Here is a 19,414-nt window from a genome sequence, read left to right as displayed (position 1 = left end):
TCAACGATTTGCGAACACGTATGAAGCGATTTGCATAATTCAAAAAACATTCGATTCGTATTGATAAGGAGACTTGCTGATTAGTTTTTGGCAAAGGCAGGTCTGGCCGTTTCGGGGATACGAGCCAAAAAGTGATAAGGGACCGTCTGATTTAAATAATTTAAAAAACATATTACTTGTATTGACGAAATGAACAACTGGTAAAATTTGTGTGAAGGCAGGTCCAACGTCTACCAAGACCCAATAAAAAAGTAAAAAACAATGCGTCATTTAATCACCTGTGGCTTTTAAGGGGAGGGGGGAGTAATTGTAAATATCATGACAAAAAATTACATAACATCACATGGGGGAGAAAGGGTCTAGTAAGATATCACGTATATTTATTTGTAATTAAAATTAAAAAAAGTCTTAACTCTTTAAAAAAAACAATTACGATTTTTTTGTAAGTTTGAAAAATTTGTTCAAAAATTATACGTAGCTAAAAATACACGCAATGTTTGTTGTTGGAGGGGGGAGGGGTGTTGTAATTTTAAATATCACGACGTATCGCCAAAGGGAAGAAAGGGTCTAAAATCCCTAAAAAGCCAATCACATTAATAGACGTCGCCCCTTGACTAGCTTACAACTAGTTTTCATACATCAGTCGGATACTTTTCTTCATCGGTCGTCTGTCTCCTGGTGGCAGAGATTGAAAAGTCGTGTTGCCATGCGCCCGCCACTAGGCGGTTGGCAGGCGCCTACTATCTAGTGTCACTCCCGCACGCGTAACGCGGAAACCGAATAGAATTTGCTCGGATGCTCGGTTGTTCTATTGCTCCTTAATGCTTAATGCGATACCGTACCGGGAACAATGGAAAATAGAGATTATCAGATAAACGGCCAAGTGATTAATTAATTATTGTTTGGAATTGAGTTATTTATTGCTGTATTGATAGCTTAATTAACATGTATAATAATAATCAAACACGTAACGGGTCTTAGCACTAGGTGTGCTTTAGAGAGCTTTAGAGAGCTTTACGCCTATTAAGATAGACCTGGGATTTTTAAACATTATTAACTTTCCCAAAGGGTAAGTTATAGTAATCGCAAAAAAATTGAAATTAAAATATTTTATACATCTTTACGCATCAAAAGTATCTGAACTTTTTGCCTCCCCATGATGTATGTGTGTATTTGTGTGCACAATACAATTCTTAGTAGACGATTTCGAGAACACGGATCAACCAATTTGAATGATTCAAAAAACATTCGATTCCTAGTGATAAGAAGACGTGCTGATTAGTTTTTGGCAAAGACAAATTCAGCCGTTCTGAAGATATGGGGCAAAAAGTTGAATTATCATGTATACCGATTTGAATGATTTCAAAAACAGTTTATTTGTATTGACAAAATAAAGAACTGATGAAATTTTTGGAAAGGGAGATTTAGCAGATTTAGAGATACAATAAAAAAGTACTTTTCTATGGGTTCCGTACCAATGTTTATTCGTTATACTGCTATTTCGTTTCTACGCAGCTAACGTATCGAGATTGCTTTAAAAATGATCAAAATTTACAAAACATTTCAAAATATAAAAAACGATCAAATTTTTCAAAAGAATAAATTTTACCCAAAAATTTTAAAATTCTCAAAAATCTATTTTTTTCAAAGTTTTAAATAAAATTTGAATAATTAAAAAAAAAATTTATTACGGAAAGTTCTAGAAGTTTGCCTTAAGGCACGATACTATACACCACTAGTTTTTTAACAATTTTTATATGTAGTAGGTGAGATTGAATAAGGTAATGAAAAAAGTAAGGTAAATATATGCAAGTTCAACCATACTGATTTTGCGATAGGGTCCAAAGAGAGAAGATGAAGTATGTTTGTTCGAACAAGTTTCCTTGTTGGTCACAACATGGTGCTTTAAAAGCATCGCATTGCTTTTAAAGAGTAAGTAAATTTTATCGTTCGTTTCAATAATAACTATTACTTGTATATAGATAGATCACTTTTTTCGCTATTTGGCTGTAACTTGAACATTAATAAATAATTACCAGTAATTAGTGTTGTTTTAAGTAACATGCCATATGTATTTATTGTGCTTAAGTTCAATTTATAAAAAAAGTCCAATTTAACTAACAAGTGTAAGATGTAAAATGGAAGATGTAAAAAACTTGTAGGATAAAATACGAAAGAAAAAGAAAAAGGAAAATTCAATACAAGAAAACAAAAGATTTCACAATTCCTCTTTAAAAAATTATGATTTGTTATATATTATTATATTATATTTATAGGATTTGCTCAAAAGATTATGTTTGTTTGAGTTACGTATTTCTGACATTAAAAGTCGTTTTGATATTTAGCCTGTTTTAGTCTATTTTTATGCCTGTCACAACCGCTTGCCCTTTTCTTGTATGATTTGATTTCATGATTATCTATTGTATTTAAGGACAATATTTCAGTATTTCCTTGTAGACAATTGTTCAATTTACCATTTAATTTACTTTTCTACCAGCTAACTGGTAAATTAAGCATATTATGGCTGATCAAAAAAAGTGGTACAACCGTACTCAGCACCTTTCAATTTCTCGGCCTTCAATTTTATCTATTATCTAATTTGACACAAGTAACTAATCATATAAATTTTCCTTCGTTCTAAAAGTTTAAATATTCATTTACAAAGTGCAGAAGGTTCAATTTATCTAATATGAGTTAGTTCTAGTTTTCTTTGGTTTTCAAAATCGCATGTCCAGTACAATAGGCTCATCAAATGCCTTAGTATAGAAAATACATACATATTTAATTTCTAAAATTGATTTTTTTTTATTTTTTTTTTTATTTTTTTTATTGGCCTCGCTTACTCGAGCATTTAGCCACCTACATTATTCTATACAATCATATATCCTATACAATCTTCAATTTTATACTATCTTCTTCATATAATCCTATTCTTTTTTCTATACTTCTTAACTTATCTTCATTCTTCTTTTACTATCTTCTCATTTCATCTTCTAAATTCTTCTTACTTCAATTCATTTTTAATTCTAATTTTCTAATTTTTATACATTTTGATTTTACATACATATCTTTTATTACAATTCATAATTCTATTATTATTCCAACTTAACTAGTTAATATTTTTTCAAATTCTTGCCGGAGATTCGAACTCGGAACCTCCAGCATGTGAATCAGGAACGTTACTCTTGAGCTAATCCCGCCACAAATTGATTTTTTGAATTATCAGTGATATTTTTCTTGTCACAATATGTATATGTTCTCATTTAATTTATATCCAGATTTACATTTTCTCAAATAGTGTAGAAACGTCTTTCGGCCTGCAACCGAGCCCATTTCTGTCCATGTCTGTTCACAGATTATTAACACTAATTACACGATACAATAAAAACTAAATGTAGTGTACTAACATATGCGGACGTACGTTGACTTTACAAACTGAATGTATTTCCTTATACATTGTCTACAAAAAAAGTCCACGAGAACTTTAACCATCGGTATCAGATTTTAAATAAAATTGTCAGACAACTTAAACAAAATACATATCCATGTATTATCTGTCTTTGAGTATTGATTCCAAATTCTTCTTAATTATATATTTAGTAATTAAAACAATGAACCGTAACCTAAGTGTGTAAATGGTAATGGTAATGGTAATGGTAATGACTTTGTTCTAAAATATTTGAATATCAATAAAATTGAAGGCCAAAGATAACGAGATCACATTTTAATGAATAATATACTCCGGACTAGAAATGCTACCGGATATAGAATTATTCAAATGATTTTTTTGAAGGACGCCAAATACACACGAGAGTAAAAAATAATATGATATATATTTGAATAATGGCATTAATGTTAATAATAAAGTAGTCTGAGATAAATATGATGCAAACAATTCTGACAAAATATAATGCAAAGGTTTTAATGAGATAAACGGGTGTAAATTGCATTTTGCTTTGAGGCAAGTTACATAATTTTCCTGGCATGGGAAAAAATTAACTTCATCAATAAGAAGTAAAAATTGCCAAGTTATTAACTTGAGATGATACAATTTTAAACAGTTTATTTAAAAAATTAAGTTTGTCTTTCACTAAAATGAACAGCCCAAAAAACTTCTAATCAATAAAACAGTTTGAACAATGTTGATACTTTTTATTAACCTATATTTGACGGCAATCAGTGCTAAATATTTTATTTAATTCATTTTCTTAACATTTTCAGTTTTTCATTTTCCATAAATAAATATTCATGAAATTTTAAAACCACAAATATGTGTAAGCAGGAAATCATCCAAATTTTCAAGTATTCTTAAAAATGAACCTTATCTATCTTCAGATATTAAATTAATGGTCTCATATATTAGATGTAAAACTGTTTCTAATTCTATCAATATTGCTGTATTATTATCATTTATAATTGTGCTCTTTGATAATACACTTCAAGATTTCGATATTTTTTTTATAATTTTTTCGACCAGCTATCCGACTATTACCAACAACAATTGCATTCAAATATTTGCAAATTCGCATATCGAATATTTCGTCACAGTTTATGATTTTATATTGTTTTTTTTTTGTTCAATTCCGCTATAATAAATGTTTTTGCATAATTAGAGCAGAGTGTTATTGTTAAAGTTAAATAATTATCATTCGAAATATTTTAAAAATTAAAATGTTAATTGCAAAACATTTGCATGAACAGTTCTCATTATGAAAATTAGAACAATTCGGTTCTAATTGACGCTGTTATCTTTTGTATCATATTAATTAGATAATTATGGAATTAACATATATAAATATTATGATTTGTATGTTAATTGATTTTGAATTTAATAGCTAAAAGCGGTTTCAGATTTATTAACAGATTTAAATATGATTTGGGTTTTGAGTTCAAATAAAATCAATTAGTTATTTGGGATTTCTATGTGGTATTTGAGTTTGAAATTATACATAAATTTTTATGTATAAGTTTGTATATTATTTTCAAAAATATAATTTTTTGTTCCCCGGCTTAAAAATAAAGTATTGTATATCCACTCACCTTGATAATTACATCTCAGCAGTTGATCTCCCAATGTTGATAAACGAGACCGTCCAACGCTCCATATGTTATTAATATTAATTCGAATCTGAAAACAAGAAGATAAAATAAGAATTATTTATAAGTCTGCAAACTACGGATCATGCTGTGCATTTATAATTGAAAATTATAATAATATACGAATAAATAATAAAAATACAATCGGTAATAATTGTATTGTGACATCCCGTTTGACTTGACTCATTCGCGTACGCCTCCTTAGCGAAAAACAATCGACGGATCTAATGATGTACTTAAGATAAATAAAATAAATTGATGAATGGTTCCAGAACTGTTATATTTACATACTAGAAAATAGCCAGAGGTCAGGGTTAGTAGAGAGAGAAAAGTCTGTTGAAATAAAGAGAAACTTTACGATACCGCCGCTCCAGCAAAGTTCAATTTTGGAATTCGCGAGTGGAAAGGGTTAAAACTAGATTTACGGATCCAAGCCAATTTGACTCAATAAAAATTTGATGGCTATCTATATAAAACTATATACACTATGATACATACAAGTTTGGCGATGTCATTTTGATCAAGTAGTGGAAAATGTTTATTTTGAATTTTTGACAATTACCGTGGATCAATTTTTAAAAAAAATCCATTTTTGTATGAGTCAAATAGGCTTACTTCAGTAAAAATAGGTATATAATCAACATCTGTAAATCTAGTGTTGACTAAATTCAAATTAATTGAAAAAACAAGGTACCGACAAGGTAAATTATTGACTTTCCGAAGGGTAATTTATAGTAAATTATTTTTTTTATATTTTCACGTTAAAGAACCTCCTGAATTCGACCACGATTTTGAGAGCACGGATCAACCGATTTAAATGATTCGAAAAACATTCGATTTCCGAGATACAAAGCAAAAAGTGAAGAAAATGGACATCCCATTTTTCTCCCTATCTCCTAAACGCCTGGACCTGCCTTTGCCAAAAACTATGTAGCACGTTTCCTTGTTAATACAAATCTAATATTTTTAAATCATTCAAATCGATCTCGAAATCGTCGACCAAAATTTGTATCCGCACATGCATACGAATACACACATACATAATTTTTTTTCTAAGTTATGCCAAAATATTCAGAAACCCTTGAAACGTAAAGATGTACAAAAATTTTCATTTTCGATTTTTTGTGATTACTATAACTTAACCTACGAGAATTTAAAAAAAATAGCATTTGCTCGTCTAAAATGATCTTTATTATAGATTCATATCCATGAAAAATATTAATACCCAGATGACAGATATACAGGTGAACAGATAGACAGGAGAACTGGTAACCTGATAAAAAGGTAGACAGAAAAACTGGTAACCTCATGAACAGGTAGACAGGAGAACTCGTAACCTGATGAACAGGTAGACAGGAGAACTGGTAACTTGGTAACCAGGTAGACATGAGAACTGGTAACCTGGTAAACAGGTAGACAGGAGAACTGGTAACCTGGTAAACAGGTAGACAGGAGAACTGGTAACCTGGTGAACAGGTAGACAAATAAACAAGTAGACAATTTAAGACAGACAAATAAAAAGTTTAGCATGGATAAAGATATAAAAGAGGGCAAGTGGGAAAATCGGCTGGTAGGCAGGTAGACAAGTAAATAAGTAGACAAGTAGATAGGTAAACGGTTGAACAAGTATGTACCTGTAAATACGCTTATCAAAAGTTGAAAATTAGACAGATAGATACTTAAACAAGTAGACACCAGGGCAAGTTAACTAGTAGACTCCTAGACAGGTAGATCAAATAAAAATCTGATATTTATTGATTAAATCGGTTATTTACACTTAGTGGGAGGTTTGTGCAGTTTGCCACAAGGCAAAGGAAGAAAAACACCTAGTTCAAATTTATTAAGCATATAAATTTTGCTTGAAATAATCTAAATACAGTATATACTATGTAACTTGAGAAAATAAAATTTAGAACATATATGTGTTGAAAATAGCTTTAAATATATTTCGGGTGAACAATAATATCATTATTGATGATTATATTAGTATTATATTTGCTATTGTATCTCAAATATAATTATTTTTTAAAGTTTGTAATTATTTAATTCTTTTTGTTTTTCCGTTTTGATTTTTAATAGCCACATTCATCTTATAGGTTAAAATGAAATCTGTATGTTGGAACAAGCTGTGGACAATTAAGTAAAGCTTGCAATTGAAAACTTAGCATTTAAATTTCCTAATACAACAAAACCATTTCTAACCGTACAAATTTAATCTGATCTGTTAAGTTTAAAAATACTGATTCAGACAAATTGAACTGCCTACTTTGTGTATCAGATTTGTAGGCCAGTGCAAAGCAATTTTCACAAAAAGCTACATAGTTAAAACATGTTGAATAGATTTTTTCTGGTTTAGAATCACTATGATTTTCTGTAAACAATGTCATGAAGAGTATTCGCACAATAAATCTCGTACATGACAGTAGATACAGGGTGGGACTGACTCTAGTTACTCTATTACTTGGTTAGTTGGCTCTTTGAAACGTTGCGGCGTGCTTTTGACATGTTTACAACAGTTGTTGTTTGCAAAATGATGATGAATGGAATGACACATTGTCGGAATAAATTTACAACTCACTGAATAAATCTATATACATACAAAATTATATACACACCCATTGACACAAACCCATACATATCTACGGCAGACTCTGATAGTATCGATGATTACTTGTCTCAAATAGTATTGACGTTTTCAAGAATTTGGAAAAAAATAGGATCACTAATTGATCTAAAATTACTGACTGGATAAAAGTATGCAAAAAGTCATCTCATAGAACACTAACTTTGATCTACCTCCTAACAGCTATCCATAAAACAGCAGAACATTTAATAAATTCCTCCAAATTGTAATTCACATCGGTATAAAAATCTTTAAGTAAATCAGGTACCAATAATCAATTACTCGGAACCCTGAAAATTTTCCAAACCGTGCCGTATTTAAGATATAATTAAGATCTGATCTTTATTTGATCATTCAAAAATCTGGTTTGACATAAACGCCTGTAAATTTTATATCGACAAAAAGCTTTAGGCAATTCTCGAGCAGGTACTACCATGTAAGGATAAATATTTATATATATATATATATATATATATATATATATATATATATATATATAACGTGTGTTTTAAATATATTTTCGTACGTGTCCTGACATTATGATTACACGTATTTACATTTAATTACATGAGGTTGTATATCTCTTCGAGCATTTCTTACTCGTAGCACTTTGCGGAGACTTTTTCACTTGACACAGGTGAAAAAAGAGCACAGGTGGACATTATTTATATTTGTTTGAGCTGTAATTAATAAATGACACTTATTGTAAAAGAAATTGCCAATGACAGATATGACAAGCAAGACAACATAACTAACAAAAAATTTACACTTTGTTAGTGCACTCCTTGATAGTACAGTTGAATGCATATATTCCATTTTTTGTGCATGAAAACTTAAAAATTATAAAATTATAATTAACAATTAAAAATGTTTACTAAATATTCTGGACTGTGGTAATTTTATGAGAGACAGTTGATCAATAAAATTATGATATTCAGCCAATATTTTCTGAATAAATGATATAATTGTTTTATGAGATCGAGAAGGTCTAATGATCAATATATAGTATGAAATCGATCATAGAATTTAAGATGAATTTTTAATAATAAATTATTAAATGGAACTATTAATTTAAAGAATAATTTAATAATAAAATAATTAATAAGAAGCATTATTACGCATTTTTAGGTAGAATATTTGTTTTATATTTACTATATGAAAATAATGTCACATGTTTTGTAGAACATTCTTCAATGAAAAAAATTTGGAAGCTTTTTGTTAAACCTGTAAGCACTCTTTATCAAAAAGTTCATCAATCATTTTTTACATTTTTTTATCTATTTTTTTTACATTTTTATATATTTTTATTTCTGATCTATTTTGCTCTGTAATGGTTTTTTGCTCTGAAGTCAATATTTGGCCCTCTTCCATGGGTTTTTGGTCTTCACTGAATCAAGGAACAGAAGAGAAGGGCGTGTAGCGCTAATAACGTATTAAATAGCCATTCAAAAAATAATTAAAGTCCAAGAATAATAATGGAACAAGATTTTCTCATATAATGTATACTCGTGTTTGTATTCAAGTCCATGTCGGTTAATTTGTGCACAAAATAGTCCAGTCAACACAGCCAGAATATAAAAAATTACATTGACCAATTTTCTTATTTTTCAAAAAAAATTATATGTGTATATACATATATTTCTAACAACTGTGAAAATTTTCTGAACCAACTTTGATAAAGATCTTTGATCTTTGATAGAGAATTTTTTATTCAAAATATGAGATATTTTTCTTGGTAAGAGCTTTGGTCTTAAGTTCAGAGCTTTTCTTCAGCTTGATATCGAGCATTAAATACGAATATCATATCAAGTATTTCTATTTGCATTGCCTGGACTAATATACTAATGTATTTTTAAGTATGGAAATCAGTTTTATTTCTGTACAAGAAATGAATGAATCAAACGAAACAAAAAGTTGATATCAATTTTTTCAGACGGACGTGTAATTATGTGATATGAAAAATTATTTGCGATTTTATCAGAAACTGATTTTTTTACGTTGAATATAAATTAACAATGGTAGCATGTTATTTTGTGTGACAAATGAAAATCACTAGTAAATAAAAAAAAAAATTTATAGTAAATAATCATATCCAGTAATGATGTTCCATCTAGTTAATTTTTCATCTTATCAAAATAACTATCATTTTGCATAACTCATTGAAAACAATGATAGATTCATATATTGATTTCCATTTGGTTTGACATACAAATCGTTAACATTTGAAACGATTTGCTACCGAGTTGGGGTCATAGGGTTATTTAACTTCCCGTAGGGCAAGTTATAGTAATCGCAAAAAAATCGAAAATGAAAATTTTTATATATCTTTACGTTTCAGAGGTTTCTGAATATTTTGGCATACCTTAGAAAAAATGGATGTATGTGTGTGTGTGTGTGTGTGTGTGTGTGTGTGTGTGTGTGTGTGTGTGTGTGTGTGTGCGTGTGTGTATGTATGTGCGGATACAAATTTTCGTCGACGATTTCGGGAACACCGATCAACCGATTTGAATAATTCAAAAAACATTCGATTCGTATTGATAAGGAGACGTGCTGATTAGTTTTTGGCGAAGTCAGGTCTAGCCGTTCCGAAGATACGGGGCAAAAAGTGCCGAAAACGGTAACTCAGTTTTTAAGAGAACGAAGCGTCCGATTTTAATAATTCAAAAAACATTTTACTTGTATTGACAAGGTGAAGAACCGATCAAATTTTCATAAAGGCAGGTCTAGCGGTTTCGGAGATCTAATGAAAAAAGTAAAAAAAATTGCCATTTGGCGGTCAAAAATGATCATTAGACATATGCATATCAAATTATCAGATATTTTATAGAGATTTTAACAATAAGTATAATTTTGGTTTACATTCCTATGGGTTCCGTACCAATGTTTACGCGTTAGACTTCGACGCGGCGCTTAAGCGGTTTGATATTTCGTCTTTGTGCAGTTAAAGCAGTACGATTGCTTTGAAAAAAAGTTTAGATCTTTCAAAATATGTCAAAATAAAGAAAACATTTTTTTTCAAAAAAAAAATTTAAAAAAAATTTTTTTTTTTCAAAAAAAAGTAATTTTATTGTCTAATTGTTTGTCAAAAATCTTATTTTTTCGAAGTAAATTTTTTTCAAAAATGTTAATCGTTTTTAAAAAAATAATAATTCTCGGTACGGGAAGTTCGAGCAATTTGCCTTAAGGCACGATGCCTTAATTGCCTTAAGACAGAATTCCACTTACAGCTAGTTTTTTCTTAATTTATGGTTGATGTAAGTGATTAAGATTTATGACCAGAATCAACCTGACTTTAATGATAAATCTGAGCTGACTGCAATCTTTCCGCCCGTCAAGTTAATGTCTTAGATTTTATGGTCATTTCAAGTACTTATGTGAAAGTGTTTGCCCTACAATGTAATACAGAGATACCTACCGAAGTAAGATTTTCTGAATATATTAGTGATTTCACAATTGGTGATTGATTACTTACAACTAAGAATAAGTACACCCCCAAAGAGTGAGACAAGGATGCATATGAAAAACGGTTTTATTTATCTTTATGATGTGTAACAAAAGAATGATTGTAGGAAGAGAGTAGATCTCATGGTATGATCCGGTACAAAGCTAACCAGTATTTTCCTTAAAAGTGCCACAATGTTTCAAACATGTTAATAACCCAACTATAAGATATTCTACTGTTGTTGGACCGTTGGCTCGTTTCCGTGTTTTTGTATGTTTTGCATGTGTGCAGACACTAAGAGATGTTATCAGGCCGTTTGTGCCATCTTAATGTTTCTTACGTAAAGTGAATGTGTTATTACATGAGTCGCCATAGTAAGCTAGAATCTTTCATTATGGAACATATACGTGGTAAAATTGTCTGTTATTAAATTATAATATACATCATAATAATATTTGATGATTTAAATATTTCAAGTGAATTTATGGCAATTTTTACATTTTTTAAAATGACTTAAAATTATTTCGAACATTTTAAATTGTATACTAAAACTAGGAAACACTTGCTTAAAACTAAAAAAAACTGTTGTATAATCTTACATAAAGAAATTTTGAATGAAACTTGTTGGAACATTTATTAGTAATATATTTAGCAGTATGTTAATTTTGGATATTTTTGTACATTTATTTGAATACCTTGATAATTTTGATCCAAACTCTCCCGTTTATGTACATAAAAAAACTAGATTATACTTTCTAATCCCTGTGAAAATAATTAGAAAATATAAACTAATTAAAAATCAATTTTAAAAATATAAAAAAATATTCCAAATTTATATATTGCAAATTCATAAAAAAAACTAGATCTTAACTCTAATAAGAACTATTATATGCAGTTGTATATTAATGAAAATTTTAATATACAAGTGCATATAATAGTTCTTATTAGAGTTTAGAAATTATAATCTACTTTTTTATGAATTTGCACTATATAAATTTGGATTTTTTTTTACTTTTTTTAAACAACTTTTATTTTTATTTGGGACATTATAATTTGTTGCATTAGCAAAAATGCAAAAACTATTATATGCACTCGTATGTTAATTTTTTTAATAATTTGTATTTAAAATGCGGACTTTAGTATTTTGATGATTTGCTTTATACGGCTATAAATCATTTTTTACTTTTCCTCAAATAATAATGTAACATAATTTTATAATTTTTTGATTTGAATAATTTTAAAAACTATTAATGAATTTGTATATTTTGAATGGATAAAGTGTAAACACAAGACTGAATTTTTTTAACTTTCAGTTTAAGTTTTTGTTAGAAATTTTGATTTTATGACGATTAAAATAATTTTTGTTGTTTCATTTACAATTTATCAGTATCATATTATTTTTATTATTGTTTCTATATATCTATATCAATTCCATTTTATTTTTGAAATCTAGAAACTAAAATTTGCTCCAATTTTCACATTTATGAGTCCAATAATATATTTTGTATAAAGTAGAAAAAAATAAAAAAGTTAAACACAAAATTGAAATTGAAAAATTCTAAAATATTTATATTATAAAATTCAAGGATGTGCACATTTTTTAATCAAACAACCTTTGCATTATTTTTATCAACTTTTCAAAAACCTGAGCATTATCTAGAATGTAAATATTAAACTAAAAGCATTTTCCAACTTCGGAAATCTTTTATTGTACAAACGCAAATGATTATTACAATATTCTTTAATCATTTCGTGGTCTATTACATCAAACCAATTTTAGCCTCTATTATTTCTTTAAATATCAAACTATATATTGTATTTCAATCCAATGTATCATTCTTCACAATTGAAACAACTGAGTTTTGTAACTCAAGATTTAGGCAAGTCATACAATAATGGTGTCATAATAATTTGTAATAACTTTTAACAGTTCAATAAATAATCGAAATATATTGCAATTGTTAAAATATACTAAAGATAAATTTCAATTTGATTTTTTGTGTCTTTTTAATTCATGTATATATAGTACGCGCCCATATTTCACAGTTATTGGTATTAAAAATGATGAAGGAGCTGGAAATTGAAATTGAAATAGCTTTTTTACTATTTGGAAGATATCGGTTGGTAATTTCTTTGATTAGTTTTTGACACATATCGGCCTGACAGTTTCTTCGCAATTATATCTTGAAAAACTTGCCTTAAGGCAAAATGCCACTTACAACTAGTTTTATTTTGACGCTGTCAAATGGTCGCCTAGTGGTTAGAGCTATGGACATATTGGCCTAGAATCAGTCTGATATCAAGCAGCAGTAACAACGGTTGAACATATGATTGCAACAAGTGTCCAAGTAAAAATAGCATAAATATATCTAGAGATAGGACAACCGTTTGGGTTGCTATTTATAAGTAGCCAGGTAGTTTAAGAAGACAGCAGAACAACTCATTAAATTCTGATTAATGATAAAAATAGGTATATAATGATAACAAATAAAATTGATTTATAATTTGAATATTTTTTCCACCAGTTGTCCTACTACTACTAAGCCTCTTACGTTTTTTTAACTGTCCGTTGATTTGTGATATAATAGCGAGATGAAGTGTTTAAAATTTGCGTGAAATTGCATGAAATCATGATTGAATTGTAATTTCAGCGGCCAAATGTCATGCAATTCGAAACGGCGCTTAATACGAAATATTGCTCCAGGAATAAAAAAAATCGACGATACGAAATAATTTATAACTTTATACAGAATACTTGAGATATAAAACTCACCAGGAGATAAAGCTGCGACTACCCAATTGAGTCTACTGAATATTATTATTTACATAATTCCCTTCCATTGTATAACAAATGTAATCATTTTGCAAGAATATAATATCCTTAGGTCTTTGATAAAAAGGGAAAATCGTTCGCCCACATGTATTTTCGTCCAATAAAGTCATTTATTATTGGAAAGGAGTTGTTGAAATGAGCTATTTTATGTACTCGGATCCATCGTAAATGCCACTCAAGGTATTTTATACAAAAACATAAATTCTGCTTCTAAAGTGAATACATTCTATACTGTGTTTTATAGAAATATTGTGTTTCAAATTGTTATATGATATATATGTCAATATTCTCTTGGTACTAACAGAATTGATTTATGATATTTTGTTCGCTATATTGATTGAAATATATTCTTTGAAAATAAAATAAAACTGTTTTATTAAAAAATAAAGGATGAATACAATAGCAACAAAATAATGTATAGGTTAAATACAAAAACATGTATCAACCAGAAGAAAAAAATTATAGTAATTTCAAATGAAAATTATGTACGATATGTATACTTGAATGAAGTAATTTATAAAAATTGCATTCGACTGTTCTTAATGTCAAAAATAAACAAAAATGAAAATAAAGTAAAAACATGAAGGTTAAATATTAAGAGCTCAATAAGCTTACCCAAATTTTGATAAATTTAAAAGAAGTAAAAAGAAAGAGCTATATCTATCAGTGGTATTTTTCCTTACATCAAGTTGCATAAACAAACGATTACAAAAATATTTTCAATTTTTTTAAATTTATTCTATATATCCAAAATAAGAGTTTACCTACCTACTTCTCTACAACTATCAAATATTCTTATCAAAAACATTTTTGGACCTTTTATAAAAAAATGATCAGAACTAATTTAAACTCAATTTATATACTTATACTTATCAATATGTAATTTAATATCTCACATCCAGTTTATATAATTCATGTTATCATTATCTCACATTTTTTGCCCAATTTCTCACAACAAAAGCATATTTTATTATCATGAAAATTTGATAATAAAATATATTTACATCTACAATTGAACAATAATAATAATAATAGCATACTCAAATGATAAAATAATATTTCGTGAGAAACGGAATAAATAATTTTATTTGCGCATATCTTAACCAAAATTAAACAATCAGGAAGTTTATTTTGAATATGCGGAATTGCGTTCAAAATTGAAATGTCATGACAGATTAATTTAAAATCTATATATTGGCATTTTGGTCAAGGGAATTGATTTATTGATTATAATCGATATGTCTTATTTAATTTTTTTTGTTAAATAATTAGAAAGAATTAGACCAGCAGATCTCTACTAAAAACTAATCAGCGCGGTGATACTCGTTAAAAAATTTGTCCAAACACTATCAAAAATAAATTAGCAGCAGTCTAATTATTATTACCAACTTTTATTGATTGTTTGATACGCATCTCAATATTACATTAAAAATAAAATTTAAAAAAAAATCTCTATATTTTTTTCTCAAAGAAGGGCATTGTACAAATCAAGTTGTGGCCTCAAGTCGACCTTGCCGCAATTTCAATAATGCGGTCACATACTGAATGCATAAAAATAAAAAAATGTTACCAAAAAATCAGCCGATCGTTTCGCAATTATTACAATCAATAATAAATCATAGTAGTCAGAGAGCTTGATAGACCGAGAGTTATTAAAAAAAACGAAATAATTATACAGGGTGTCCCAGAATTCAGCGACAAGCAGAAATTGATAACGATTACCATTTGGTCGAAGACAGGTTTATGAGATGAATGCATCATAAATTAACTGAATGGCTATAGAAATGGTTTTGAAATTGAAACATCAAAAAATTTTTTTTAGAATTAATATAAATTCTGCATTTGTTTATCATAAAAAATGAGTGGTAATTGCTGTTCATTTTTTTTAAATAAACTGTGTTTTTGAATCTACTGATTTGTTAATATAATTTGTATACGATTTTTTGTCTTGTATTTTTTATATAGATACTAAAACAACTGCAGCAATGAAAAAAATTCTTTGAGACTAATTAAAGAATAAATTTTTGATGAGCATCTTAACAAACTACTGCTTTTTTGTTTGTAAATTGTAATAAAAGTATGTAATATAGAATTTATTACTTACATACTTCAAGATATTAAACAAAAATTGCAGCAGTGAAATAATCTATGCTTTTCAAGACAAAGTGACAATTATTTTTGTATGATGCTTCTAAATAACTTTTGATTTTTATTAATATTTGGCTAAGTAAAAAAGCACAAATTTTCTATCAGCTATTCTTCTACAATAACGATTGTTTGAACTAAGAAATGAGTTCAATTTTATTTTTATTTGACAAAAGACCTTCAGTTGGATTTGGGCATAAGTAGATTTACCGATATGATCATACAGGTGAGATGCACATATGTAAATTCAAGTAGATTATTATTTTTCATTTCAAGAAATCTTGAACATTCTCTTTTCAAAAATATCTTTTATAAAACTAACACTTTTCAGTTATCACATTAGGTAATTGTTCTTAAACGGTTGTAGATCTGTTTATAAATGTGCTTTGAGGTAAAACTTTTATATCTAAAATAGTTTTCCTATATCATTCACATTCTAAATCGATAATTGAGTAATAAGTCTACTTTACCATTGCACAGATAATAAATAGGGCAAAACTTATAACATTATTAAAACAATATTTCTTCAATAATCTCGAATTACGTATTCGGTTTCCAATCCCGTTCAGATATATATTCCATTGCATATCAGACCAAAAATAATTGCGAAAGACCAAAGTGAATGTTTGGATTTGCTCATATGGATGTTTGTTATTTAAACAGTTCCAACAGATCTTTTATAAAATATAAAAGGATTAGTGAACACCAGGAAATATTGGCATAGTATTCCAGAGTGTCCCAGAACTCAACGTCAAGGCGCAACGCGGTGATAGTATTAATCGTATATATCAAAAAAAAAAAAAATGGATATAGAATCTATTTGACGCCGTTTAAAAATTATGAGCTTTTAGATGCAAAGTTGAGCTTTGGTGATAATGTTACAAATTTTTGCTTCTTGTGCTTAATTTTATTTATTTAATCTTTGGATCCGTAATCGTAAATAAGATTTGTAGGACCACAGTCGCAAATAATGACACAATTGCTACAAGTTTTCAACAAAAAGTTGCACTATTAATTTAAAATTTTCAAAATAGATGAACTTTGAAATTCGTGGAGCCCTCCTTTAAAAAAATGCTTTGAAGTATGTTGGTAGGTTTTATTAAAAGTTCGTAAATTGTCTGAAATTTAAATTTTAAATTGTAAATTTAATTTGTCTGAAAATGCTGTATAATATCTAAAAATGTTGTAAATATTTTGTAATCTGCAAAGTTTGAAAATTATATGAATTGTCTGAAAATATTTTTATCTATAAATTAAGAAAATATCATAAAATTTCTAAAATTATTGTGAAATATCTGAGATCGTTATAAATTTACAATTTTTTTTGTAAATGTCCAAAAATGTCAATTTTCTGAAAATGTTGTAAATTGTCCTAAAATGTGTGTTATCTAAAAATGTTATAAATTGTTATAAATGTTCTGGTAATTTTAAAAATTGTTTGAAAAGATTATAAAATATCTAAAAAAATTTTTGTTAAATTTGTAAATTCTGTGAAAATGTTAGTTATTTTGTTAGCTGTCTGAAGATAATGTAAGTTTTCTGAATATGTGATAGACTATCTAAAAAGTTGTAAGTAATCTAAAAATGTAATAAATTGTCTAAAAGTCTAAATTCTCTAATAATTTTGTAAATTGCGTGAAAATATTGTAGGATGTTCTAAAATGTTATTATTGTCGGGAAATGTACGTTCTGAGGAGAGATAGACTTTTCTGAAAATTTTGCAAGTTATATGAAAATGTTGTAAATTATCTGAAAATTTTATAAATTATCTGAATTGTAGAAATATTTTGTGAATATGAACTCTTATCCTCAAATTCAGAATTTTACTATTTTTAAAAAATCGAGGATATCAAAAAAATGTAAAAAATATTTTCATGAGCTTCCAAGTGCAATACCTAGCTTTGCTAAAATCATGACTATTTTTTTGGTTACTTTTTATTAATTTTTATTTTCTTTTGAACTTTGGAACAGTAGCCGTGAATAACATTTCTTGAACCACAGTAAAAAATTAATTACGCAAGTGCCCCATGTTTTTTGAGACTTAATACTTTTTGTTGAATTGTAATTTTTTTTTAAATCTATCTAAAAACGTCGTAAATCGTCTGAAAACGTAGGAATAATCTGAAAATGTTTTAAATTATCTGAAAATACTGCAATTTGTCTGAAAGTTTTGAAAATTGTCTGATAATGTCAAAATACCACCAACATGATACTTTATATAAAAAGCACAAAATGACGATACTCAATTCTCGTACCTCATATTAACTTTTTACTCCACTCTCCCCTAAATCAATTCTGCAATCCGACCGGTCATCGATATTATCAGGATTAATCGATACATGATCGGCAACTGTCAATTTGAGATTGTACATTTTTATTTTCCTCTACGTTTTGACATTTGTGGAGTATGTTTTATAATTCATTAAGGAATTATTTTAATTGCGTGATTAAATGCGAGGAACGAGTTCGAGGTTTTGTCGTTCACGACAAAAGTGACCGTGTGATTTTGATTTGTAATTGTAATTAATTATTTAAAATATGCTTATGGGCTGTTTCCCACAGGAATTGGGTTGGATTGAAATATATAGTAAAAGCTGGATGGTTCGGAGCTTTTTGGTAAAAGCTCCGATTTGAAATTGGTTTTGAAACGACTAGAAAATGTAAAACTAGCAAGTAGGATTTGCTGGCAAAAACATGAAAACAGACAATTTTTCTCTTTTAGGAAATCCTCTCTAAACGCTGTCTCTAATTACATCTCCGATTACCCAATATAAATCTTGTACCGCTTAATTTATTCTTTATATACAGAATTAATGGTTTGAGCAATAATCGTTTGAGTATACCGATAGTACGACTATTTACTTATTTAGCATGCGAATATTGTCGTTTTTTAATGTCTTTCTTTTACGATCGTCTAATGGTAAGTGCCGTCGTATACACCATTTTATATAACATTCCGTTGTACGTGCATCTAAAGAAAGAATTATGCTATCATCTCTATACATACTACTACCTCAAGCGGTGAATTGTTGTCTTTTAGAAATAACGGTAATTGTTATTTATTCTTCTGTTGTGTCTGGGCAAGAGGTTCAGACTTGTCTGAGAGTCGGATGAATAAAAAGAAAATATTTTTGAGCAGCAATCAGAAATGTTGTATGAGATGCTGTGCTGATTGTTGAATTGTAATTAACGGTTCCAAAGTTTAAACGAAAAAAAAAATGAAAATCGACCACAATAACCAAAAAATTGTCATAATTTCACCAAAGCTCTAGGT

Source organism: Ctenocephalides felis, unplaced genomic scaffold, assembly GCF_003426905.1.
Source record: "Ctenocephalides felis isolate EL2017-DRISC unplaced genomic scaffold, ASM342690v1 CF-g0.4_SCAFFOLD_03571, whole genome shotgun sequence".
In the NCBI taxonomy this organism is placed as follows: Eukaryota; Metazoa; Arthropoda; class Insecta; order Siphonaptera; family Pulicidae; genus Ctenocephalides; species Ctenocephalides felis.
Note: the sequence above shows the minus strand (reverse complement) of the source record.